The following is a 17,792-nucleotide window of genomic DNA, read 5'->3' on the forward strand; positions in this document are numbered from 1 at the left end:
ATGATGTTTGCTGGTTACAGTCTCCTTAGAGCCAGTAGATTATTTTTTCCCTGTTGCCCCATTAAGGACATTATTTCAGCACCAAGTCAAAGGGAAAAAGTACCACCTTTTGCATTGCCAGTTCTGCTTTTTGCAGTGCTTTGAGTCCTTTGGACATATAAACACTGATCATGCCAGATTCTGCTTACCTTGTGAGATCTGATCAGATCCGAGCCCAATATAGAGACAATGCGACCTATTATAGTGCTTTATATTTTCTGAAGACACTTGAAAACACACCCCTGAGCGCAGCAAGTTTCAGTGCTGTAAAGCGCCAGTGTAAACAGTACACCAGCGCTGGGAGCTACGTCCCTCGTGGAGGCGACCACACTAGCCACCTTAAAGCACTGCTGTGTAGACTAGCCCTTGGTTTGAAGAATTTGGGCAGGCCAAAACTATCTGATGGGCAGATTATTACAAACCAGAGAAGCGCTCCACACCCCAACCCCCTGCCCCAGCCCTGAGCCACCTCCCACACCCTAACTCCTGGCCAGACCCTGTACCCCAACCCCCAGCCTGCTCCTGCATCCTAACTTCCTCCCAGGCCCTGCACCCCCAGCCCTGTACCCCCTCTCCCACCCTAAGTCCTGGCCAGACCAGGCATTCTAACTTTTTCTACATTTTTATTTATAAAGTGCTCTTATCCAAAGTGCTTTACAATAGATAGCTAACGGTACAAACAATATTTGGAAAGATCAGTAAGTAGTCTGCCGAGACCCTCAGTGATTTTTCAAGTGGTCTGTGGAAAAATAAGTTAGACTACAAAAACAATCAAGGTACCTCACTTTTTCATTTACTTCCTATTACTTATAGGAGGAGGATGAAGAAAAAAAGAATGAAAAACGGGGGCGGGGGAGAGAGTATTCCTTTTTCTTGGCTGGGTCCCAAGGAGGGGCCCCAAAAATGAAGCTGAGCACAGGGCCCCACTAACTCTAAATCCACCACTGGGTTAGGTATGCGTGTTATCTGTGAAAATGGCATTCCTTTTCTATGCACCATGTAGCTGCAGTCTTTGCTGCCCAGAATTGTCAAATGAAAAGAATACAAGTAAAAGATGCATTATTCTTCTAAAGCCTCGTTATGATTTCATCTTTGACAGATCACTATTAAATCTTAATTTTTTTCAGTGCTAAGCTATGCCATCATGTTTCTTTGGTACTGGATTATTTTATGGAGAGAATTTTTCTGTGTTCAATCCAGTTAGTCAATGATAGAAACCATTCTGTAATGTAAACCAATTTAATGTTTGTTTTTTTACATAAAACAATAACATTGTTATCGAATTACTAAATTGCTTTTCTTTTTCTTTTCTGTTCTTATCAATTGTTATGACTGACTGCAACATGAACCTGATACACTGGATGAAACTCTGGCACATGGAATGTGGATAATTTTGGGGTGAGTCTTAGAATCATCTTAAAGTCATTGATTTTTTTTTTCTCTTCTCAGTGGAAGGAAAAGAGCATTAGTAAACTTGGACTGGATTTAATGAGAGCTCTAGTTTGTGGGCCACAAAGAACTGCATGAGTGTAGAAGCAAGATGCAACTTTTATTGAATCTGATGCTTATGTGGCTTGGGTCTATTTTCCCCTAAGCTCTGTTTTGATATTGGCAGAGATGTGGAAGATAGAATTAATCCTCTTAATGTTAAATGATAAATTTTTTATGAGCTTTAGTATTTATCACTCTTGCGTAATAGTTGACATGAAAATAATTTCTAAACTATTCTATGAAGCTTACAAATAATTGATTGCACCTAAGGTTTCCTAGGTTTATAATATTGCTTCTGTAAACCATTCAAATAAAAAATTAATTCACTGTGTGACTTTTCAGAAATATACTGTGCAAATCAGTTCATTTTCTCATAATACCACTGTTGCTTGTGGCATGAATCCCTAGAAGAGGTATATAACATTGTTGACTTGTTTGCATTAAATACTGTACTACATTCCTGTGTGTGTAAAGGATTTCCAACCCAACTAGTCTGTGAGATTGTTTAAAAGTAATGCAGCATAGCTTCTCCATATTCTTCACACAAATTGAGGGTAGAATACCAATCCCAAGGTAACTATGATTTCTCTCTGCAGATGAGGCTAGCATCTAGCATTCTGGACTTTCAGTTAAAGGTGGTTAGACTGCTGCAGATAAAACCATTTGCTGCAAACATATCAGCCAAGAGACCCATTCCAGAAACATGTTTGGAATTCTTAATATTCACTCAGAATTGTTATAGGAATAAGGTTGCCTCTTTGAAAAACTTAACTCAAAATGTTTTTTGGTTTTAGAAAGCTTTAAACATAACTCTTGGAATTATCCATGTGACTCTTATTTTGATAGACATTTGTGACACAACAGCATGAATCTTGCATTTAGGGCGAACAGATTGAGTTTTATGATTAGTGGGCACAATTCAGGAAAGCATCTCGGATCTGAACAGAGATGAGCATCATCAATGATTTAGATAAAGGCATAAAGAATATACTTATAAAGTTTGTGGATGATACCAAGCTGAGAGGGGATGCAAGTGCTTTGGAGGATAGGATTTTAATTCAAAATGATCTGGAAAAACTGGAGAAATGGTCTGAAGTAAATAGGATGAAATTCAATAAGGCCAAATGCAAAGTATTCCACTTAGGAAAGAACGAGCAGTTGCACGCATACAAAATGGGAAATGACTGCCTAGGAAGAAGTACTGCAGAAAGGGATCTGGAGGTTATAGTGGATCACAAGCTAAATATGAGTCAACAGTATAACACTGTTGCAAGAAAGGCAAACATCATTCTGGTATGTATTAGTAGGAATCTTATAAGCAAGATACGAGAAGTAATTCTTTGGCTCTACTCAGTGCTGATTAGGCCTCAACTGGAGTATTGTGTCCAGTTCTGGACTTCACATTTCAGGAAAGATGTGGACAAATTGGAGAAAACACAGAGAAGAGCAACAAAAATGATTAAAGGTCTAGAAAACATGACCTATGAGGGAAGATTGAAAAATTTGGTTTGTTTAGTCTGGAGAAGAGAAGACTGAGAGGCGGCATAACAGTTTTCAAGTACATAAAAGGTCGTTACAAGGAGGAGGGAGGAGAAAAACTGTACTCTTTAACCTCTGAAGATAGGACAAGAAACAATGGGCTTAAATTGCAGCAATGACAAAAACTTCATAACTGTCCGGGTAGTTAAGCACTGGAATAAATTGCCTAGGGAAGTTGTGGAATCTCCATCATTGGAGATTTTTAAGAGCAGGTTACAAAAACACCTGTCAGGGATGGTCTAGAATAGATAATATTTAATCCTGCCATGAGTGCAGGGGACTGGACTAGATGATCTCTTGTGGTCCCTTCCAGTCCCATGATTCTATAAGCATATGCTTACCCTGAATTAGAGCCATAAAACATAACTGAAAATTCAAAAGTGGTATCCTCTAGATTTCCCACTAAAATGCAAGTAGTGTGGAAATGTGAGTAGATGCTTCTGTTCTGATGTTTTAATTCTCTGTTAAATGTGCACAGACTTTGTCATTAGCTGCTCTTTGATGTATTGTAGTTGGATTTAGTTATTTGTAAATTAACCCCCTTTCTTATTGATTTCTATCTGATATGCACCAAAGATCTCTCTTCCATCCCCTCTTCAGATGCCTAGGTCTTAGAAGCAGAGGGAGATTATCTGGGCTACTTCTAATACAACAGAAGAGGGTTAGTTGTGGCTTCTATAAGAGCTTATCAGCTAGAGGGGATTGCTCAGAACCATTAAGGAACCCCAGCTTGTCACTCCCCCTTTTCACTAACTAAACCGGTTCCATCCATGGCACTCCCCACCCCTGCTGGCCTGGGGGCAAGAGAATGAAGGACAAGAACCCCATTTGGAGAAGACAAACATGGCTTTTTAAAGAATTCACTAATAAAAATTAACAAAAAATAAATTTGTCATACCTTTCCAGAGTGATGCCTTTTAATCCCTTTTTATTGACCCTGTGCTCATACTGCAGAGCTTTTTGTCTCAAAGCAGTAATATGAGTTCAGGGTCCTGGAGGGTAATGACCTTAATCATTTTCCATATGTTGTTTCATGCTGGGTGAACATATGTTGCACTGCTACTTCTTCTCATGGATACCTGTTATTCCTCAGAAATGTAGCTAAAAATGCAGTTAAGTGGCCTTCTGCATGACTGATGCAAGGTAATTTCATAACTGAGTAGCAGTGGGCTCTGTAAATGAGCTGCTTCAGATTCCCCTTCTTTGATGTGCTAAGAAGCCTTCATCAACTTGAGAGAGTAATGACTCCTGTGCCCAGGAATATGTTGCATATTTTCTCTGCTATACATACTAATAAAATCTCAAGTCTGAGAACTATTGAAATATATTGTTCACTACCAAACTTAAGCAGGTATTTCATTTTACTTTTAGGCTACCTTAGTTAATATTTTACAATGTAAAAGTATAACTGACCATTCATATGCTGCATATACAGATGCAACGTTTAATACCTTGTTTTGTGGGGCAGAGGTGCTTCCTCGTACTGTAATAACTAACGATGATTAAAATGGACAAACTTTGTTTCACCCAGTTTTCATTGTTGTAGTTTTGATTATATCTGGGGCTGAGAAAAAGCAATCTGGTTATATTTGAATGTCACCAAAATATAATACATTTATAACAAAAATGTAACAATTAGAAGAGCCTGAGGCTTGGTAAACAAGCTAAGTGGCAGGGGAGTGTTGTATGTCTGGTGACAGCATGGTTAGTTAGTGGTTCTGAATAAAGTTCACTTTAAGCACACTCTCACAACAGAAATGTGATATACCACAAAATCCATGCCAAACTATTGGCACACCTGGCAACCTTTACTCATTCAGCTGCTGTCTTGAAATCTTGTACGCTCCTTGCTTTCTTGTGGTCAAAGAATTCTTTGCAGTCTGATCTTGAAGAGAATTCTAGGTTATCTGATGTGAAAGCTGTAGTCAAACCAGGATACAAGAGTGTTTTTGGGTTTGTTTTTTTGTGCCTAATTGAAATGCCTTTATAAGGCATTTTTAAATGGTGGGTTCTCAGCACTTTCTGAACACTGGGTTTCTTTAAGGTGTCTCAGGTTAGGCATGGAGAATTGCTAGTTACATTTGAAAACTTTGAACCTAAAATCTTCTGAGATCCTATGAGAGCGATATTGGGATATCAGCAAATGTAAGATGCAGATTGTTTTGGGAGGAAAAGGGTGTTGGTGACGTCATAGAAAATGTGTGAGTTGGTGGTTGTGTGGAATCAACCAGAGCACAGGTTGTAAAAGAAGCGAAGGGAAGAGAACTGGGAATGGATTGGGAGGCTAAATGGATGGAAGAGATGAGATTTCAGGAAGAATTTGCACATTGTAAGGTGCAAAGTTGGTATGTGGAGGGGAAGAAACTTCCTAGCAACTTGTATAAACTCTGAATAAGCATCCAAACTTTAGGGAGGTGACTTCTCAAAATGGAACCACTCCACCAAGCGCTTTGAGTTCAGCTACTGCTGGAAAGAATAGAAAGCCTGAGGACACTGAATTTGTTAGAAACATGTTAAATAGTCCATGTCTCTCTCTCTTTTTGAACTGCTTGAATTAAACAGATTTTGTTAATCATTTTTTGGTTTGTGAAGGGGCCTAGGATAATTTACAAGTAGCTTTTCCCTTGCTTCATATAACCCAACAAATGGGTGGAGGTGGTTGGTGCGGTGTCCCCAAGACAGTGGTTAAAATATAGATTTAGCAACTCCAAATGAGATTTCAGAGGCTTTGACCCACCACTTTATTCTACGCCTCCTTTTTCTACCACTATCCCATCTGCTCCCACCCACATAGCAGCTGAATTCTCTATGCTTGTCCTGTGGTGACCTGATCATGACCAACTGCGACCAACAGTAGAGGTCAAAAACACAGTATATGCTGCACACTTCCATTTCCAGAGGCTGAACGCACAATGACCATAATATTCTCATCATCCCCTATGAGAAGCTAAAGCCCTGAGGTTTCTCCTCCACTTGAGTCTTGAGTATGGCTGTGTACAGTGCCTGTCCTCAGAGTTGTATTTAAGGAACAATTGTGTCTTAATGTTCACTTTTCTGTTAACCTCATATACTATGCAGGCAGATCAAGCTGAAGAATTTGCCTTTTATTTTTATTTTCTTTTACATATATGCATAGGCTTTTTTTTCTTAACCATAGCTGTTCATTTTCAGTTGTTGCCTGGATAATAGTGCTGATGAACAAGTATTTAGTCTGACACACAAAGGCTTCGCTGTAAAGAAAATGAAGCAGAGAAAATTACTGTGGCAAAGGTTTCTAAATTATACTTGAACAGGAAGATGTTGATAAGGAAGTAGTTTAAAAATTACTGTTTAGAGAAGGGGAAGAATGCTCTTATGACCTGTATTTTAGCTATCAGCAAAATGAGGAAACAATTGATTCATAAGGTCAGTGAGGTAATTTTGGTGCTAATAAAGTAACTGCTCTGAATCCAGTGCCTGATCCAAAGCCCATTGAAATAGTCATTCCGCTGTTGTCAGTGGGCTTTGGATCAGGCCACACATGAGTATAAGTGCAAGTTAGTTTTACTTTATTTTACTTGCAAAACATATTTGTTTTACTTCCACTTGGGCAGGCTGAAGATTTTTTTAATTAACGTATGTATTGAAAATGCATGTAGTATAATAGTGCTACTGTTGGGACAGAATAAAAAATAATTTAGAAGTTTTAGTATTGTAACCAACTATAACCTTATTGAAGCTAATGACAAAAATCCCGTTGTCTTTGAAGGGAGCAGGGTTTAGGTCCATGAGCCCTCATGCTGCAAAGCAGTCCAGATGCAGTTAAAGGTCCACCTACCCAGATGGTTTTGTAGGATAAGGGCCATTGTTTGTGAGAAACTTTTTTGAAGATTTAAATAAAAGGCATGGTCTACTAGCAGTAAATCCTTCACATAATATCCTTCTGATGGTTCGAAACAAGCTGTACTAAGTACCCTGTTTCCCCGAAAATAAGACATCCTCCGAAAATAAGGCCTACTTACAGTTTTGCCTCTCGTTGTAATATAAGGCATCCCCCCGATAATAAGACCTCCCCGATAATAAGGCATCCACCGATGATAAGGCATTTTTCATTTCTGAAAAATAAGACATCCCCTGAAAATAAGACCTAGCGCATCTTTGGGAGCAAAAATTAATATAAGACACTGTCTTATTTTCGGGGAAACAGGGTAGCTAATGTAATAGTTATAATCCATATATTATTTATGGTCCCTTTTCCTCATCCAGGATGTGAGATAAAGAAAACACACTGTACAAATCTTTTAACCGAATAACGAATAAGCAGGATATTTCTTTGATGGCTGAGCCCCTCCCTATACACACTTCAGTTCTGCTTCTGGAAATTGTATTTAGGATCCAACAGCTATTTTGGATTAGTAGTAATGTCCTCTGGCAAGACCTGTCCTGCCAGGTCACTTATGAAAAGTACTAAGGCAAATGACCACCACAAAATATAGCTTCTGTGATTAATTTAGTGTTAGCAGAACAAATCACTGATTATGAACAAAATGAAGTTTCTTGTAATGAAGCATGAAGGCACTTAGCTCTGTCTTAACCTTGATTAGCCCATATTCATAGCTTTGTTGGAAATGAGTTAAGTGAGGCCAATGGCCTGTACTGTTCAAAGGTTAAAGTAATCCACAATAGTTCAACTGTCAGCAAAACTGAACCTTGTATAGACTAGGTTTTCATGTAAGGCCTTAAACTACTTTTATTGTCCCCTGAGCTGATAGATATTAGCTGACATGTCCTTTATCAATCTGAGAAATGGGCAAGGGTTGCCTGTTTCTGAGTTGTATCTGAACTTTGCCTTTTGAGACAGGTTAGACAACAGTCTAGCTGAAATACTGCAGAAATTGCAGTCTTTTGTAATGCAGCCTCAGATAACTGTTTGGATTTATCCAGTAGCTGTGAGTGATTACCAAGTTAGATATTGTATCTTAGAAGGTTTTTTTCCCCTCTTTCTCTCACACTCTCCAGAATGGCTGTACACGGGTATTATGCTGTTGCATCCTATTTTTAACACCAAAGCTCATTTACCATAGCTAAGCATAGGGTGTGTTGTGTTCAGTGAACTGGCATTTTATCAAAGGCATCCCAAAATTTTTTAGGTTTCTGATTATAACTAGTGAAAGCTAAGCAAAATTCAGTTAAATTTAAGCTTTTATAGATAGGAAAATACTAGCGTAGTCTGAGTCAATATATTTGTATGTCAAAATGGAGATATCTGACTAATTGATTTTACTCCTCCATCCGTCTCAATACATTGTTTGTCATATGGCACTTTAAGTCACTGTTTCTAGTTTACCAAACTACTGTAGCTCTTTTCTTTTCAAACTAATATAAAATGTTTCTGGAAAATTCACATTCTTCTAAATCCATTTTTACTACTGCCCAGTGTTAAAACCAGTGATTTTTATTCAGAGATATAATTGTCTAGTATATATTTTGGCTGTAATGATGATTGCCACAGATGTTTGATTTTTTTTTGTCATGTTTATTCATAACCAGATATTGCAATTGACTTATAAGAAGATGTTGTAAGGATAGTTTTCATTCTCAGTTTTGGGAAGTGGGCTCCACCTAGTGTTTAAATTATAGGATTAAATTTCTCAAATTTGTTTTCCTGAATGCCCTTGTTATATAGTTAAAGGTCACAGAAGCAAGTTGACATGGGTATAATTTTCAGTAATGGTTATCTAAACTAGGAAGTTTGTAGGTACAGTTAGTATACTAATGATGATGACCTGCAATACTGAAATGGTTATAATCTTTCACAGAGAAAATATAATATTCCTGTTCTATACAATTCCTGTTTATATACAACGGCAGGCAAGCATTTTAAAAAGAAATTAAAACAGCATGGCAATAATATGTTCCTAGATATTTTGCGGTTGATTGCCATATATTTTTTTCTGATGTGGCATATTAGAAAACAGCATGATAGTTGATTAAAATCTGATGCAGAAAAACGAATTAGAGTTCTTTTAAAAAGGCAATAAATGTGCGACCGTTTATCTGGATTAATATTGAATCAACAAAATATTTTTACTGTATACAATACCTGTTCATTAACACACATGAGTTCTGCCTATATTTCTTAATTACACCATAATTTTTCAGTAAGAGCAATTTATAGTTAGTCTTTGAGTGGTTGCAGATGTGTATTCCACTCAGGTGCATGAGTGCCCAGCACATCAAAGCCAGAGAACTTTGCTAAGCAGTGCTCATAGGGATGGCGCTTGAGCCCTGTGCCCCCTCTGCTGGCTTTTTAAGGTTAGTGCTGCCCCGACCACCACCAGCACCCCCCGCACCCCCACCCCTCAGTTCCTTCTCACCACCTGTGGCTAGAGTTGAAGTATTCTATGTGAGATTTAGCTCACGCGTTCTTTTTTTATCCTCATTCTTTTCTGGGAATTTAATTTATTGTATATAGTTAGTGTAGCTCAGTGGTACCCCTTATGTTTAGTTACAGTAGTTAGGCTAGATAGTTAATTGTCCTGGATAATGCCCTCCCTGGGGTTTAAATATGTGGAGTTGCTATCCCCAGTAGTGACCACTCTCACTCACTCTCACTCTGTCTGTGGTGCTGAGAGAAGGGCATATTAAGAAAAAGTGCTCGCTTTGCAAGTCCGTTTAAGAAGTGGCTAGATACTTGCATCTGAAACAGCGCTTCTGAGAGCAGATCATGAGGCCCACTTTGGCACCAGGGACCTCCTCAGATTGCCTGGTTCCACTTTGAAGTGTGGCTCCTGCCTCAAGAGTCAGTGCTTCCCTTATCCGGAAGAGGGGTTCCCTTGCATCACCATTGGTACTGGGATCGGCACCATTCCTGCAGTAAGGATGTGGGTCCTTGGCCTGCTACCTACTGGCCACTAATGTCTCACCCCTATTCCTAGTTGTCTCCAGGGAATCCTTGGTATGTCCCTTGGTCTGGGAAATCCCACTCTTCGGAAGACCTGGGCAGGATTGCTGATTCCAGCTGTGGTTTCTCTCCCTGAGCTGCCTCTATTACAAGTGTAATCAGAGGTTATTCTTCCTGAGTCACTCCAGACTGACTGTCTCTTGCAGATTATAATTTAATAACTGTTGGGATAGTTAAGCACTGGAATAAATTGCCTAGGGAGGTTGCCTGTGGAATCTCCATCATTGGGGATTTTTAAGAGCAGGTTGGACAAATACCTGTCAGGAATGGTCTAGATAATACTTAGTCCTGCCTTGAGTGCAGGGGACTGGACTAGATGACCTCTCGAGATCCCTTCTGGTTCTGTGATTCTATTCTTGGTCTCCATGGCCTCAGCAAATATGTGATGTTCCATATGGTCCACTCTAGCAACTATCTTCCTTACAATTGAATCACAATGACTGGTTTACTGCCATAGACCTTCGGGATGCTTATTTCCACATGGCAATTCTCCTGAGCCATGGGAGACTTAAGAGTTTTTTTTTTTATGGCAGGCCATCACTATCAATACACCATGCTTCGCTTCAGCCTATCCTCAGCATCTTGTTTTTTTACAAAATGCATGACTCAATAGTTTCACAATTTCACCTTCACCAAATGATTTACTTTTCAGTGTTCGTCACTCATTGGATGTGAAATGAGGCTTAGTGTTCTACCTAGATAGAACTAAGCTTCCTAGGAATTTAGCATCACTTCATTCTTTTGTATCCTGTGAGGATCAAATGAGTGATCAGGTGGTCTCTGTACAAACAATTTCCAGATGGATAACTTCCTGTATTACATCAGCATATGACATATTCCTCCCTACATTGGGGCAGGAATCCCCAAATGGTCTGTTAAAACACTTTTTTGCCTATTTTGTGCTACAGGAGTGATTGGAGAACGGGGTCCAAGATCTGGTCCTGTATCTTTGGCAAAAGGCCGGTTCTTATTTCATCTGTAAAACATTCAAAGTTTACAGATTTTCCAGCTCAAGCCTGTCTGTGCTTAAACAGCAAATATAACACGAACCATCTGGTGTCTAAATATTTTCTACTGAAATGTGTGTTGGGTACGGTGCCCATTTTAAAATAGTAAGTTAGTAGCTGTGGTGGTGGCTCAGCGTGCTGAGCACTAAGTTAAACTGCACTACGTTTGAATTTGTACAGTTCAAACTAAGCTCCAGATTGTACCTCCTGACTCCGTGGAGGGATGGGGGTGGGGGGGGAGGGAGAAACACCACAGCTCCCTGTCTGCAGTGGGGGGGAGGGGGAGACTAAGGGGGAGAGAAGAATGTAGGGTAGGCTGTTTCTCTGACGCATAATTCCCACCTTTCCTTTCTCTCTCTGCCCACACACTTCCCCAGAACTTGTGGAACCCCCTTGCTGGAGCATAGAATTCACACACAAGGAGAGAGTACAGTTAAGCCATGACCAGGGATAGGAGGAAAAGATTAATTCATTATTAACTCTTGTTTTCATCTTGCTCCACTCTCTGGGCTCTCTCTAAGAGGGCAAGGATTCAGGGACAATGGCAAGAAGCCTGGCTTCAAGAACCCAGTCCTAGGAAAGCTGGAGTGGGGATAACTTCACAACTAGTTTCAGAGTAGCAGCCGTGTTAGTCTGTATCCGCAAAAAGAAGAACAGGAGTATTTGTGGCACCTTAGAGACTAACAAATTTATTAGAGCATAAGAGGTGGGCTGTGGTCCACGAAAGCTTATGCTCTAATAAATTTGTTAGTCTCTAAGGTGCCACAAGTACTCCTGTTCTTCTTCTCACAACTAGTGCAGATGCAAAGTGCCTCTGGAAGACCCACCCAAGATCAATTTGGAGACCTAAAGCTCTGCTGCATCAGATGGTGGGGAAGGCAACCTCATGCCATCACACCCAAAGGAATAATGTCTACAAAATTCTGTGAGTTTTCATTGCCCCATGTGGGAGGTTTCCTTTATACAACAATGCTTAGTCTTGGCCTTCGTAATTGGTAGAGATGGTCAAAAAATGAAATTGCAGTTAAAAAAATGAATTTTAAATTTTCCATAGTTTTGTCATTATTCAAACAATTCCATGTTACGAGAAAATATTACAAGTGTATAATTAGTTTCCCTGCTCCTTCACAAGATAATCCTTCACTCCCAAAAGGGAGCACGAGGCCCACAATTTTCATTGGCATTGTGTCCTAAATTTTGTAAGCAAATGCATTTCTTTGTTACTTATAATGTGTTTTAAATTACTAAAAATAAAATGTTTGTAAATCCCGTTTTCTTTTTTGCTGTTTGTGGTGCTTACTTTTTGCATTTCTCCTTGCTTGAACAATTAAAATGAATGCAATTTTGTTCCACTTTAAGCTTCTTAGCACTTCTGGGGATTGTTTATTTAGAAGCAGTAATTTCCACTGGAATTTCAAAACAAAAACATGGAAACCTTTTTGTTAGACTTAAATTCATTAAAAGTTTGGGTTTTTGTAATCTACATTTTGGACAAAACTTGAGTTCATGATGCCCATCTTAAATCTACTTGTAAGACGTAGTGGTTTGATTTTTTTCCCTCTCTTTTAGAATGTGAGTAAAATTGAATTGATGCATAGAGCACACTGCCCACAAAACAACTTACATAGGGACTATTGGCACAATTATTTGAATGTTCAAATTTATCATAGTCCAGAAGGACTTGACACCTCTTAAGACCTGTAGTGAGGTGTTGCAGGAATCAGCTATTGTAGTGGATACTAGTAGAATAAATGGGCCTAACATTTTTCAGTAGTCATATACAACTTTATTTTCAGTCCATTAAAAGCTTAAGGTACAATAATAATATTTCCAACAGTTGGTGGTGATCAAAATAACTTGGTGGTAGTTCTGGAGCAGTTTAGGATTAAGGGTGTTAATAAGTGACCCTACAAAGGTCTCTATTGCGGTTTTAGTTTGTTTACCTTGGTACAGAAAAGACCACGAGGAGGTAACATTTTGAAAGAGGCTAAATTTAGAAAATTGAATGCTAAGTTGAAAATGAAGTAAAAACAAAATGGAAAATTTACAAGAATGGTTTATTGTGATTTATGTTCTGTATAAGAATTGTTCAGTGTTGAAGTGTAGAGTAATGAGACAAACACCAAATAATCAGTCTATCCTGGGAAAAGGTAATATGGAAGATAATCTGGAAAAAAGAAGTGGAACAATTTTCAAAATAATTGCCGCCATAAACTGTTTACTTTAACAAGAAAAGCAAAACAAGTTTTGGGAATTTGGAATGATTATTTTGGCAGAAGGAAATCACATTTGGAGCTTTCTGTGCAAATACTGGTCACCCTATTGTAGGACAGGAATTGCTGAGATGACAGTGCAGTAGACAACAGAATAAGATTAATCAGGTGGTTGAGGTTATGAAGAAAATGTGGTCTTGACTTATTTAGCCTAGAAGAAAAAGAGGGGTATTTTGGGTATGGGCAACCTTAAAATAAAAGGGATGACCTGATGATAATTGTTAGAGAACTATTTCACTCTGTAACTTCAGTTCATGAGTGTGAACTAGTATATGAAGCATCCAGTCAGAATTTCTTTACAGTATAGGTGGCAGGAATGTATACCAAATTGTTTAAGTAATTAATAAAGGTAGGCAGTTTATATCAGCTAATCAGAGAACTACACTGTTTGTTGGGTTTTTTTTGGGGGGGGGAAGTATGAAGGGAAAAAAATGCACTATTACATCAAATAACTAGATTATTGGTGTTAAGATAAGAGACTTAATTAGATCTACATTTCTTGCGTTTGTGAAGGCAGTCTTTGATGTCTGAACACATTATCACATTAGAATGGATTTTTTACCCTGTATGCTAGAAACATCATCATTAGGTTGCAATACGTGCACACAGTTGATTGTTTGTTTTGTTCTGTTTGAAAATGACACCTAATCAGTGGTCAGTTTTTTCCCCTTTGTTTCTCAATTTCCTGATTCTAAAAACAAGAATGTAATGTCTTCGCGTGAAGGATTGTTCAGAGCAACTGCTAATCTGTTGAGTCTACACCATCATGTAATGCAACTTTAGAGATGTGTGCTGTCGAAGTCTAATGCCAGCAAATAGACACATTCTGCTCTACAGTAAAGAGAGTTAGACAACTTTATTACCCAAAGTGGGCGAGATTGTTTTTGTTGCTTAAATTTATTTATTTTTGGAGTGCATCAGAGAAAGAGGAGTTGGTTATATAGCAGGTTGCCAGCATACTGCATTCTTATTGTGCTTGCAGAAAATTTGGGATAATAATGGAATGGTCCTGTATTGTCTAAAATACCTCATTATGAAGCACTTTTCCTTTTTATAGCTGTTTAAATGATTTTTTTCAATTAATCCAATTTTTAGTTATTAATTTGGTAGGCATTTATTTGCCTGTTGTAATTGTTATAATTTCTTCTCTGGCTGGTCACTACCACCTCACATTAGAATCATATTACTGAATCTAATTTAAAAATTGCTCAGGCTAATAAAGAAGAGGTTAGCTGTAAGTGTTTTGTTGGCTCAATCCAATCTGTGTTCTTTGCATTCACTCTGGGTTTGTATCTAGCTCTTCAGTGCTGACAAGTGCCATTTAGCTTCATTTATTCATTATGGGAAAAACAATTTTAAAAGGTTAGTTACTAAGGCTACCTTCTGAAGAGGAAATAAATGAAATTGTCTAGTCCTAGAGACATAAATTGTATAACCTAATATCAAAATCCAGAACAACATGCTTAAGTCAAATTACCACTATTAAAAATATTAGAGGCTCGTGTTATGAAAAACGAGACTATCACCTTCCATCTATAATAGTTTGTAAGGCAAATAAGCTAAAAATACATTGTGCAGAAAACATTGTATGCTGACCCAACAGCAACTGTTTTTCTTACTAAATAAGAATAATACATATGCAGTGATTGATGTTCTGTTTTTTTTGTTTTGTTTTAAGTATCAGGCTTTACTGTTTTACGCAATCCAGCATAATTTAGTCTGGTAATTTTATTTAAATAAGCATGACATATAACTGAACATTTTTTGATACTAGAAAAATTAGGACCTAATCTTTATTTGTGAATAAACATTTTATTTCCCTTTGAATTTGTTAGAATAGTTAGGAGAATATTGTGGTACTTTATATGCCTATTAGCTTTACAGTTTTCTTATATTTCCTATCTAGAAACCTAGACAGAACATGAATTGGTGGAGTCAATGGTGATTGGAAAGAGGTGTAAGGCTAGCAGGAGGACTTGACTGTCACTGGATGTTGAAGTGAGAAGAGAGGGCACAGTTATGAACTACTGGGGGCTTGCTAGAATCTATAAGGCCAGATTCTCAGCTGGGTATATCAAAGTAGGGACATTGACTTCAGTGCAGCTAGCTGGTTTACCCTTGCTGAGAATCTGGATCAGAGATTTCTGGAAGGCAGGCAGGGAAACTGATAACACAATTCTGTATAAAGCTGGCTATCCTATTTTTAGTTTTCAGTGTTGAATTCAGAATGAGATGGTTTCTCATAACCATGGTAAATGTGAAAACTGCTGGTCAATATGGCAAAAGTGTGAGTCAAAATTGAATTAAATCTAAAATATTTAAACTTTTTTTTTCACAAAATTAATTTCACTTTTTGGCCAGCTCTTAGTGATCAGTAATTTACCAAGCATTAATGTATGAACTCTTGACTTACCAGGCCTGAAGTTGTTGGAAATAAGGTGTTGACAAAAAATGATGTAAACAGACAATTCTTTTAAAATAAAATGTAAATGTAAATATTTTCAAGAGTTAGTGAGATTTAAAAAAAAAAGTAGTACATCAGTTTCTTTGGATTCTTCAAGATTGAAAGTACCATTGAATGAACTTTGTGTGTTGGCTAGAAAAGCAACATACTGCTGATATTGATACTGCAAGTGAGGCATTTTAGATGTCTACATTTTGGTGACACTGGTGTGATGATAATTTGTCTTGTTCTGGGCCTTCCATCAGCTGTTCAGTATTGGCTTACTTCTGGAGCTGTCTCTTTGACTTCTGTAGGATTCTTTTATTGACTTTGAGTGTTTAACTTTCCTCAGGGTGGGAAATCAGTGCATTCTTTTTTCTTCAGATTTGTGAAAATCACAACAGGTCTGAGATCAGATGCACAGGAATTTTCTCTCAAAGAACGTGTGGGGTCCTAAATACTTGATAGTGTGCAACTCTACGAAGGAGTTCTTCTGTGGGGCATCATTTAAAAAGGTCTTAATTTGAAGACTTGATTCAATAATGTCTTATTGTTGAAAACCTCTCTTTTTAGTTACTTGACTAAAGGAAATGTTCTGGTAAATTAATTGATTGGCATATTAAAGGACTAATTTCAGGTGGAGCAATAGATTTTCACATACATTATCAATTTAGAAATACAATTTATTTCTTTCAAAATCTAGTTTTCCTGATTTTATGACACACTTCCAACTGTTTGTTAAAGTGTTTAGTGGTAACATTTCTATTACAAAAATGCTATTTTGGTTGAAACAAGCACACAAAAATCCTTCCTGTTACAGATCCAGGCTTTTCTTTGAAAAGTAATCATGTAAGAGGTATACTGAAGGGAACGAAATCAGGAGAGAAAGTAGAAGTTAGAGACTCTGTACAATTAAGGGTTAAATTAAGGCACCAAGCCTGCAAACAGTATGCACCTGCTTAACTTTGAGCATTGGAATATTTCCACTGAAACTGAAGGGGCTATGCATTGCTTATAGCTAAGTAGATACATAACTTTTTGAATAATCAGGGCTAAAGTCCATCTCTTAAGAACCTGGTTCTGAAACACTTTATCAACCTATAAAGTATATAAGAAGAAATGTTAGCATTTTTTATTTTGATAAACTACATGCCAAACAAACTTAAAACTTAAGTTATGTAGCAGGTCATTACAGAATACTAATGCAGGATAAGTATCCTCTTTTAAAAAAAAATTATCCATACTACCACAATTGGCCTCCTCATACTCCTAGTCTTGCAATTATTGATACTACCTCATAGATATTTCTAGTGGGGGGGTCCCACAGGGATTGGATCTTGGGCCTATGCTAGTCTCTCATACAGCTTTCACTATACTGAAGGATGTATAGTGAAATGACCTAAAGAAAACACAAAATTATAACTAATAGTTTGCAGATGACCCATCACTGGAAACTTTAAAATCAAGATTGGATGTTTTTCTAAAAAATGTGCTCTAATTCAAATAGGAATTAATTAGGTAAGTTATATGGTGTGTGTTTATACTGGAGATCAAATTAGATGATCATAATAGTCCCTTCTGGCCTTTAAAAAAAACAAACAGATCTATGAATTGATCCATATGGCACAAGTTTTTTAAATGGTTTGCTCATCCTTCAGTATAGTGAAAGCTGTATGAGAGACTTTCCTTACGAGGCTTGTCTCTTAAGAGGCTATCCCCAAGCATCCCATATACACCGAGTACAATTCTTCTCCACCTTTACTAGAAGACCACTTCAGTCAGTTAATAGCTTTTGTTGGTCCCTGGAGTGGTCTCTGAAGACAATTTTTACCATGTAACCTTTGGAAAAGATACTTTTCCAGTAATGAAATTTAATTTTACCCCTTTTTGCCAATATTGCAGACCTGTGGGTTGTTTTGTCTTGTGGGAGATGGGAAGTGTTGCATAGGAAGTTCAATATTTTAATTATACATTGTACTTTCTTAATTTATTGGAAAAGATCTGCATTTCACTTAAATAAATTTAGTTTTGTGCCCTATTCCAGGGCAGAAATGAAT

At 37.7% G+C, this 17,792-nt stretch overlaps 1 protein-coding gene across 3 annotated transcripts in view; it reads left to right on the forward strand.

Annotated features, from left to right (window-relative positions):
- Nucleotides 1–17,792, forward strand: part of EPB41L3 (erythrocyte membrane protein band 4.1 like 3) — a 192,879-nt gene that overhangs the window by 11,644 nt on the left and 163,443 nt on the right. The window contains exon 1 of one of the 3 annotated variants that reach the window (XM_034762663.1): nucleotides 1,377–1,437. The exons of the other annotated variants lie outside the window; for them this stretch is intronic. The gene's annotated coding sequence lies outside the window, so the exon portion shown is untranslated. Of the gene's footprint in view, nucleotides 1–1,376; nucleotides 1,438–17,792 lie in introns of those variants that run through there. 3 annotated transcript variants of the gene reach the window in all.

Source organism: Trachemys scripta, chromosome 2 (genome assembly GCF_013100865.1).
Source record: "Trachemys scripta elegans isolate TJP31775 chromosome 2, CAS_Tse_1.0, whole genome shotgun sequence".
Taxonomy (NCBI): domain Eukaryota; kingdom Metazoa; phylum Chordata; order Testudines; family Emydidae; genus Trachemys; species Trachemys scripta.